Source organism: Crocodylus siamensis, chromosome 4, assembly GCF_052110815.1.
Source record: "Crocodylus siamensis isolate JL-2025a chromosome 4, ASM5211081v1, whole genome shotgun sequence".
Lineage (NCBI taxonomy): Eukaryota > Metazoa > Chordata > Crocodylia > Crocodylidae > Crocodylus > Crocodylus siamensis.
In genome coordinates, this window is record NC_143398.1 from 159097615 (window position 1) to 159106068 (window position 8454).

The following is an 8454-nucleotide window of genomic DNA, read 5'->3' on the forward strand; positions in this document are numbered from 1 at the left end:
AGGGGGAGCAGACAGCACTGCTGGCTGCACTGGCATGTTGCAATGTGGAAGACCCATGTCTGGGTCCTGCTTAGGCCAGGGCAGGGCAGAAGGAAACTATGGCATTAGGAAAATAAGTGGGGGAAGGGACTTCAGGAGGTCAACTAACCTAACCCCCTGCAGGATCGTCCCTCCCTATCCAAGTCATCCCATATAAATCCTTGTCTAACCTATTACTAAAACTACACAGTCAACCTTGTCACACAAGCACAAAGCACTCAAACCTGCCACAGGTAAGGTAGCAGGGCAATGGTGGCCAATGCCTGGCTGCTGTAAGGGCTGTTAAAATATGCTTGAGGTATCCAAGGAAAAGGACCACTCTACTCACTCCAGAGGAAGGCACCCCCCCCCCCCCACACACACACACAGAGTCCTTACCTATTTAGCTGTGGGGTAAAATTCCTTCCTGACCCCAAATGTGGTGATGCGTCTGACCCTGGGCTAGAGGAGCAAAATCCTCTAGCTAGGAATCTCTGGGGTTTAGTCTAAGCAAGAGCATTGGCAGACCCCAGTCAAAATTCCTAAACTTGGCTGCAGCCAACACCCAATGCTTCTGAGGAAGGTGACCCTCCCCCCACCCCACACACACACCCATACCTCCCTTCACCCCCCACTCCACACACACACATCTTCCAAAATGTGTAGCAAGGGGAGAAGAAAAACTATTCCTTAGGCCTGTGCAGCAACCAGCAAAGCCCAGAAGCGTGGGAAACATCTATGTCTGGTGTATGGGTGGCAGATCAGCTGGGCCAAGGGCTTGAAACTGTTCTTCACCTACCTCTGGGGAGGATGTTGCTTGCCATCAGCTGCATTTTTCCAGGGCTGGCTGTGGAGAAATGAAGGAGTGGTGGCAGGCCATGGACACCCTGGGAGTCAGCTAATTGTGTAGGGTTTGACCTTGAATGCCCTGAGGTGCACACCTGCACAGCTTTATCAAGAGACCTCTGCTCTAACCAGCAGTCCCACCTGGTATTCTGTATGGTAGAGCCTCATATGCAGCCCCTGCTAATCCATCCTGACCCCACCACAGCTGTGCTGATACCAGTGGACCCTCACCCCCAGCTGTGCTGACACTCCTTCATTCTAACCAAAGCTCCCTGCTTTTCTAGCAGTGGACCCCCCAGACACACTTGGGTGCTGATGCCCCCTGCTCTTGATGTACAGTCCCCTGTCATGGACACTACCTAGCCCTCAGCCCTGACAGGGCCCTTCAGTCCTGACCTCCAGTCCAGCTTTCTTTGTTTGTGAAGTTCTGAGCTCTTCTGATGCCTGCCAGGGCATGTTGGTCGAGCTCCACAGCCTTCTTATGCTCCCAGTCCTGGATCCTTGAGGCACCCATGTTGCTCTACTGACCCCTTACCTCTCAGTCAGAATCTCTGCCCTGCACTGGCAGTGCCAGCTCAGGCATCTGTATGTCCAAGCTGAGACCACCCAATTCAACTCATGTGTGGCTTAAGATTCCCACATTGGATCCAAGGTCTCTAGTGTGCCCTTGCTCCATCCATTTCCCTTCCCCAGCTATAGTTTTTGGCAAACATTTCTGAGGACCCCTATTTTGTAACACAGGCTTTCTCACCTTAAAGGCAAAGCAACGCACTGCTGGGAGGCACTGGTGAATTTTTAGAAGGGCTAGACAGGCAAATATCAGTTGGGGAGATGAGTTCTCCTCTCGGGAGAAGCACCCACCTGCCTTCTTGTGATGCCACATTGTTCAAACAACCCCGCACCCAACCAGCATCAACACAACCACAGCCATTGTGCCAGCTAAATCACTCTGCCTATAGCAGGCTGCTAAGGCTGAAGGTTTGTTCCCATTGTTCTGTGAAATACAGTGTGTGAGTGCATGTAACATAAACCCCCCAACTTTGGTTATTGTGAGACAGCGACAAGGCAATTCATTTGAGCAAGCGGCTGCAAAGATTGTGAAAGGGGAGAAGGGGGAGGCAGGATAGAAGAGGTTATTTGCATCTTTGGAACATACCTTGGGGAACGTTTGCTACAAATGTATATTGGAGCTTTTTATTAAAGTTGCCAAAAATTTGTGTTAGCTAATGGATTCTTAATTCTGTCGAAAATGAGAGAAGGAAAATTATGCTATTCATCTTGTATTGGTTTGAAATCACATCTGACAACTAATCGATCATACTGTGGAACATTAACTCTTTGGATCGGGGCCCAACTTTCTCTCTCAATCTCTCTCTCTCTCTCTTTTTGTATTAATTTAACTACTTTACTGCTGGTATTTGGCAGTGGCTCTGAGGGTTGTTGTTTTTTTTTGGCGGTTCTGTAAATTATTTGCCTTTCCCCATTTGCAGCAGGATGGTTTCATTATTTTTGTCCCCCCTCTTCCCCCCAACTCCAGCTTCCAAACACCCAACTTCACCTCCATCAATGCTTTGTTGTATGACCTTCACCTGACCTTGTCTCCCTGCTTGCTGTGAAAGGTACCAACCCTGATCCTTCAGGGCCCTGTACCTTGGGCCCCATCCCCTGCTCCCTTGTATTTTGTAGCATCATTTATACCAGTGCAAAAGTGTTGCTGAGAGGGTTTCTTCTTCTCTTATTACATGATGACACAAGGGCAGAGTGATGGAGAATTATGTCTCTGATTTGCAGTTGCTTAGGAGATCGGGCATCTTAAATGAATGGCTATTTTTTTTCCAGCTGCAAAATGTTAGTGTCCAAGTATTAGGGCCCACCAGGAGTGGCCTGTGTTTCAGGAAGTATTTTGGAGGATGAGATGAGACACTGGAGCAGGTCTCAGGAGACTAGTTCCCAGCTCTGCCACAGACTCCCTTATGTGACCTTTAGCAAATCACTCAGCATCCATCCGTTTGCTCATCTGCAAAATGGTGATAATAGCACTGCCCTCTCTGTATAAAGTCCTGTTGCAGTCAGCAGCCAGGGGCTTCTGACAGCCAAGGGAGGCAGCAGGGGATAAGAAGGGAGTCCTAGCAAAATGGGAGTGACACGCAACAGAGGCAACACGCCAGGCTGATGTGGTTCTGCACATGCCTTGTCTGTTCAAATCACAAGGGCCAAAATTCTTGCTGCCCTTTATTAGAAGCTTGGAGGAGGGAAAAAATCAGACAGATGCCAACTCCACCTCAAATGCATTCTTTAATAGCTGAAAATGACCTCAGGGAAAAATATCCAAACTGTCCCGATTTGTTTCTCTTGCTGACTCCCTCTCTCCCCCTTTGTCTGCATGTTTGATGGATCCTGCAAAGTGTAGTGAAAGTTAATTGAAAAATTTGGGGGGGAAATGCCCTGGCTCCCTCCTATGCTTCAGATTCCCAGATAATGAACATCCATTTCATTAAAATCCCTCTGCAGGGAGGCCAGGGAGTTTGCAGTGAGGCCTTTGGGAAGAGGCGTGGTCTTTGAAAGGAGAGCACAGAGGGAGATTTGGGGGAGCCAGGAAAAGGGAGCGGGTGGGGTGGCAAGGAGGAAGAGTAAGCTTGAAATACCCTCAGAGACCGTGGAGCAGTGTAAGTCAAGGTATCTATCATCCCGAGAGCTGCAGTGATTTACGCCTGGTGTTGATTTGGCCCTTCCTTTGTATATTGCAACTAGGACAATTGCATTAAAGTGGCATCATTTATTTCCTCCGTTTTGTCTAGCAGATGGGACCGGAGAGGCAACAAAAGGCAAGGCTCCCTCCCTGGCCTGTGACGGTGGGAAGGAAAGCCGTTCTGTGCCGCTCCCTGGCTCCGTCTGGATGATGCCGCCTGGCATCGGAGCCATTTTATCTCTGTGCATGAGCCCTACAGTGGCCTGACAGAGCGTGTGTGTGACCAGGTGCTGGCTGCCCTCCCAAGCTACCTCCTGAAGGCATGACCATGGTGCAGAATCAGTGCTGGGGACCCTGTGCCCCTGCCCCCACCCCTGCATCGTTGCAAAAATATGTCTACCACAAAAATAGGCAGCCTTCTGTTGCCTTCCGAGCTGACCTCCTGGAAGCCTGGAGGCCAGAGCGACTGCAGGAGTCATTCGCAAAGGAGCAGGCTGAGGAGGGCAGATGAAACCATATGTCACATAAAAATATACAGAGAGGTCTGAGATTACAGGCAGTGGGATCTAACTTGAGATTTCTCTGCTTCCCACAGCATCTCGCCACCATCAATATATCTCACTTCTCCCCAAAGAGATGTGGAAGGGCTCTCACCCTGGTTTGATTGAGGACACTGGTTCCAGAGAGCCTAAGTGACATGTCTGTGGTCACCCAAGAAGCCAGTGGCAGAGCACAATGCCCCAGTTCTAGAGCTGCATTTTTCCCTTCCTCTCCAGGGTGACAAGGTATGTGTCAGCCACTGGGCTTCTTCAAATACATGTGTGCTGCAGAGTGAAGGCATGGTCATAGCATGTGCAAACATAGCTGTGCTCACCCTCTTCCAGCTTGCACAGGTAACAGTAGCAGAGAAGATGCAGCAGGCATCTTCAGCTGGAGTCCTCCATCCTGACAGGGCACCCTCTTCCCACATCTGGTGTTTCACAGCAGAGAGCTTCAACAGTGGGCATACTCTGTTGAAACTAGAGCACTGAGACACTGGAACACCAAAGGGGCTGGCTGGGCCCTGCTAAATGTGGCTCTGCTTCTGGGGCTATTTCAGCACTGGTGCTACCGTGTGCTAACAAAACCCCATGAAAGGTCAGCCCCTGTTCCACCTACTGCCACCCACCATCCTGAAGGGCGATCAGCAAAGAAGCAGGCTGGAGCAGTGCACCATGCAGAGGAGCAGCCCAGGATTGGAGTAGCCCAGATGGAAGGAAATGCACAGCTACATCCAGGTAAGTCTGGTATGTTGAAATGGCGAAAGGCGTGGAGGGTGGGTGGGGACACTATAGCAGAGAAGGCCATTGACCCAGGACTGCAATAGCTGGATGGGGGTGTTAATCAGGAAGCTGGAGATTAGTAACACCAAGTGGATCCAAGATGCGGAGGTATTGAGTGAATGTCTCCAGAGTGCTTTGCAGGAAACTCTAACTAGAAGCAGCATGGGGCTCCCCATGCACAGTTCTGCTGGTGTCCTTTGGTCCCACACCCCAGTTGTCCTGCAGCCAACCCAAGAGCCCCTCCTTCCTGATTAACACCCCCATCCAGGCCTGGACTGAAACGGTGCCTGGGAAGCTGAGCACAAGGAATTTGGCTGCCTCTTCCTAGCATCAATGAGGGGGTGCCCAGGCCATTTCTGCTTTGCCGTATCATGGTCATGTGCCTTCATGGGATGTCATGTGACCTAGAAAACAGGTAGCATAAGCCGCCCAGATGCCCTGAGCTTTTCCATTCACCCACCTCTTATTTACAGTGCCAGTGGTTGGAGCTGCAGCACCCTGCGGGTCATGGTCCCAACGCCACAGCCAGCGGGAAAGGCTCAGCTGCACTTGGGAAAGCTGGCCACTAGGTGGCTTCCCTGGGAACAAAAGGCTCCAGAGCTGGCATTTGGCTGCAGACCAGTTTCCTTGGAGGCCATCACAGGCCCCACCAGCTGGGAGCAGGGAAGAGCCTGATGAGCCATTGCTGGCACTCTGACCATGCCATCCTACCACACTCCCTAGCTCTGATCCCAGCCACCTTATCTGCCCCCTCCTTACGCCAGCGTCTGGCTTGCTGTCATCAGATGAGATGATGACCACAAAGAGCAAGCCTTTGCTGAAACTGTTGGACCCCTGAGGTTCCCCGTGGTTTCTTCCTGTGCTGCTTAGCACCCCAGAGGCTGGGCTGGAGTTAGGCACTCTGGCAGGCACCAGTGGCTGCTGTCAGTGCTGGGTGCTATCAGGACATCCAGTGCAGGCAGAGGAGAAGGCTAGATTCCACGTGATCAGCAGGGCAGGGTGTGACCTACAGAGTCCCCTCCCCTGCATGGCAGAGCACCTGCAGGTGGCACACAGAGGTTGACATGGTGCTTGAGGGCAGACTCTGGCCCTCAGGTTGCAAGAGATCTGTGAATGACTGGCCTTTATTAAGCACTTTACTGTCACAGTTGATGGCAAAGCCCCCTGTCCCAAGGATGACACAGCTATCTACCCTTGACTTCTCTGTCCCTTTCCCCCTTCTTTATCTTTGGGGCCTGCTGCCCCGCTTTCCCTGCAGCAAGTCCCAATTCCCAGTGCCCAGGCCACAGGGGCCTCTCCCCTGCTCATGCCTCCTGCATCAAGCCACAACACGGTGGTTAATGTCAGAGTGCAGGAGGCATTTCAGCCTATGTACCATGAGCTGGACAGGAAGCCTTTACTGGCAGACTCAGAAAGGCAACACTGATGGGCTTTGCCCAGAGCTGCATTTGGAAGGTTTTCTTCACAGCTATGAAGGCAAAACTTACCTTGTTTTTTATATGGAAGTTTCTCATTTGCTCAATCTTTGTTTAGGCTATATCCACTCATTCGACAGCCTGGAGCTGACCCAAAGTCTGTATATAGGTTATACAGGCCACCATCCCTTTTAGAGCCAGAATTGGAACCCAGGGGTCCTGACTTCCTCTAACCACCAAACCCCAGTCCCCACCTAAGGAGGAAGCAGAACTCAGGAGTCCTGGCTTCTGCTGTCCCATGCTCTAACCACCAGGCTCCCCTCCCTTTCCAGAGCCCACTGCAGAACCCCAAGTCCCGACTCCTCCACCTTTCCACCTCTAACCACTGCATCCCACTCTCCTTCTCAGAGCCAGAAATGGAGCCCAGGCATCCTGGCTTCCAGTCTCTCCCCGCTCCTCTTTGCTCCAACCACTAATCTGCACCCACCAACTGATTTGCAAAGCAGTTGCCAGGATGTATAGATCCCAGCTTGGCTGCAGCCCGCACCCAAAAGTCTGCAGAAGCCCGGCTGTTCTTCACTGCTAGAACATGTCTTTATAAACTCTGTTAGCGGCTTTAATTACTCCTCTTGGCAAGGAGAGAAACCTTGCGACAGAGTCACAGCTCCCTGAGCCGTGCTGGGACTGGAGCACCAGCCGCCCGCCCCAGCTGCAGAGTTGGGCTTTGACATAATGTTGAAGCTTTTTCAAACGTCTGTGTCAGGAGGAAATTGACCTGCTTTTCCGTGCCAGCGAGATGGGGCTGCTGCCACGACAGGCAGCGCTGGGGAAGGGGGAAGGATCTAGGCTGGAGCTGCTGGATGGAAAAGAAGCTGGCCGCACTGGTTGGGGTCGGATTCTGAGCTGGGCACGACTAACACCGCTGGAACCATGTGGATTTACCCCATCTGGGGACTGAGCCCCTTCTGCTGGAGTCTGAGTAGGAATGTCACTGAGACAGTTGTGGTGATGCTGGTCCCTCCACGTGGAGTAGGGAGGGAGGAAAAATGGCAGGCCTGGAGGTGACTGGTTACCAGGGTGCTAGCTTCACACATGGGAGATCTTGCTGGCTCTGCCACAGACCTCTTGGGTGACTCAGTGAAGTTGTTTCATCTCTCAGGGCCTGAGTTCCCTGTCTGTGCACTGGGCATAGTCAGGGATGTGAGAATAGACATAACAGACTAGGGGGAGACTAGCTACCAAGGTGAGGTGAGCCAAAGAAGGACCTAAGATGGCTACCTGCAATAGAATAACCCCATGCATCACAGCCAGGTGGACACTCCATCACCCACACATGCAGGCCATACAGGCATGGCGCACAGAAGCCATGTGAAAACCACACTTCTTGGGGAGAGGGGGTTGCTACCACCAGAGACTGCCCGTGGCTAGTCTCACAATAGAGAGTGGTTTCCTGCCCTGAGGACCTTGTGCTAAACTCATCTGCAGCGTGCTATCCTGGCACCACTCCATTGTCTCCAGTGGACTTCCCCCAGATTGTCACCCAAGGGAGAGGATCAGAATCAGGATGCCAGTCTGGATCAATGCCACAGAAACCAGTAGAGCTGCTCCACATTTACACCAGTGATCAGAATCTGGCCTTAGACCCACAAATCCCTTATACCGCACCCCAGATTCTCATAGGGAGGGTGGTACCTTTCTCCCCTGGGAGACAGGATCTGGGCCTTTATCTTCCAGGCTGCCCCTGCCTCACCCACATCCCACGCAACCCCTTTGTCCTCACCTGAGGCTCATAAGACACCTTAGGAAAGAAAGACAGGGGGAGAGGCCTACTTTTCTGGGAGGCTGGGAGCCTCCCCCAAGGCACACCCACCACCTCACAGCATGGCTGAGGCTACAGGGACAACTAAACCAGAACATGTATTACAAATACACCAGCCCATGACACCATTGCTCTCGGGTGTAGGCAGGACTTCAGCCAACTCTTCCAACCTGGGATTTTACCCTATCACAGGGATATTGGCCCATGAAAGCCAATCAGAGCTTTGCCAGAAGGAGCAGGGTGGAAGACCCAGCATCTCGGTGGAAGTCTGAAATCTGCCTCTGCAGAAGAGCAAACACAGGCCTGGGCGCCACATTGGTGTGATTTAAACCCTCAAAACAGGGG

The 8454-nt window shown here is 52.0% G+C and overlaps 1 protein-coding gene across 2 annotated transcripts in view; it reads right to left on the reverse strand.

Moving 5' to 3' along the window:
* CDK12 (cyclin dependent kinase 12) overlaps positions 1–8454 on the reverse strand; it is a 122305-nt gene that overhangs the window by 12630 nt on the left and 101221 nt on the right. The window lies entirely within an intron of this gene.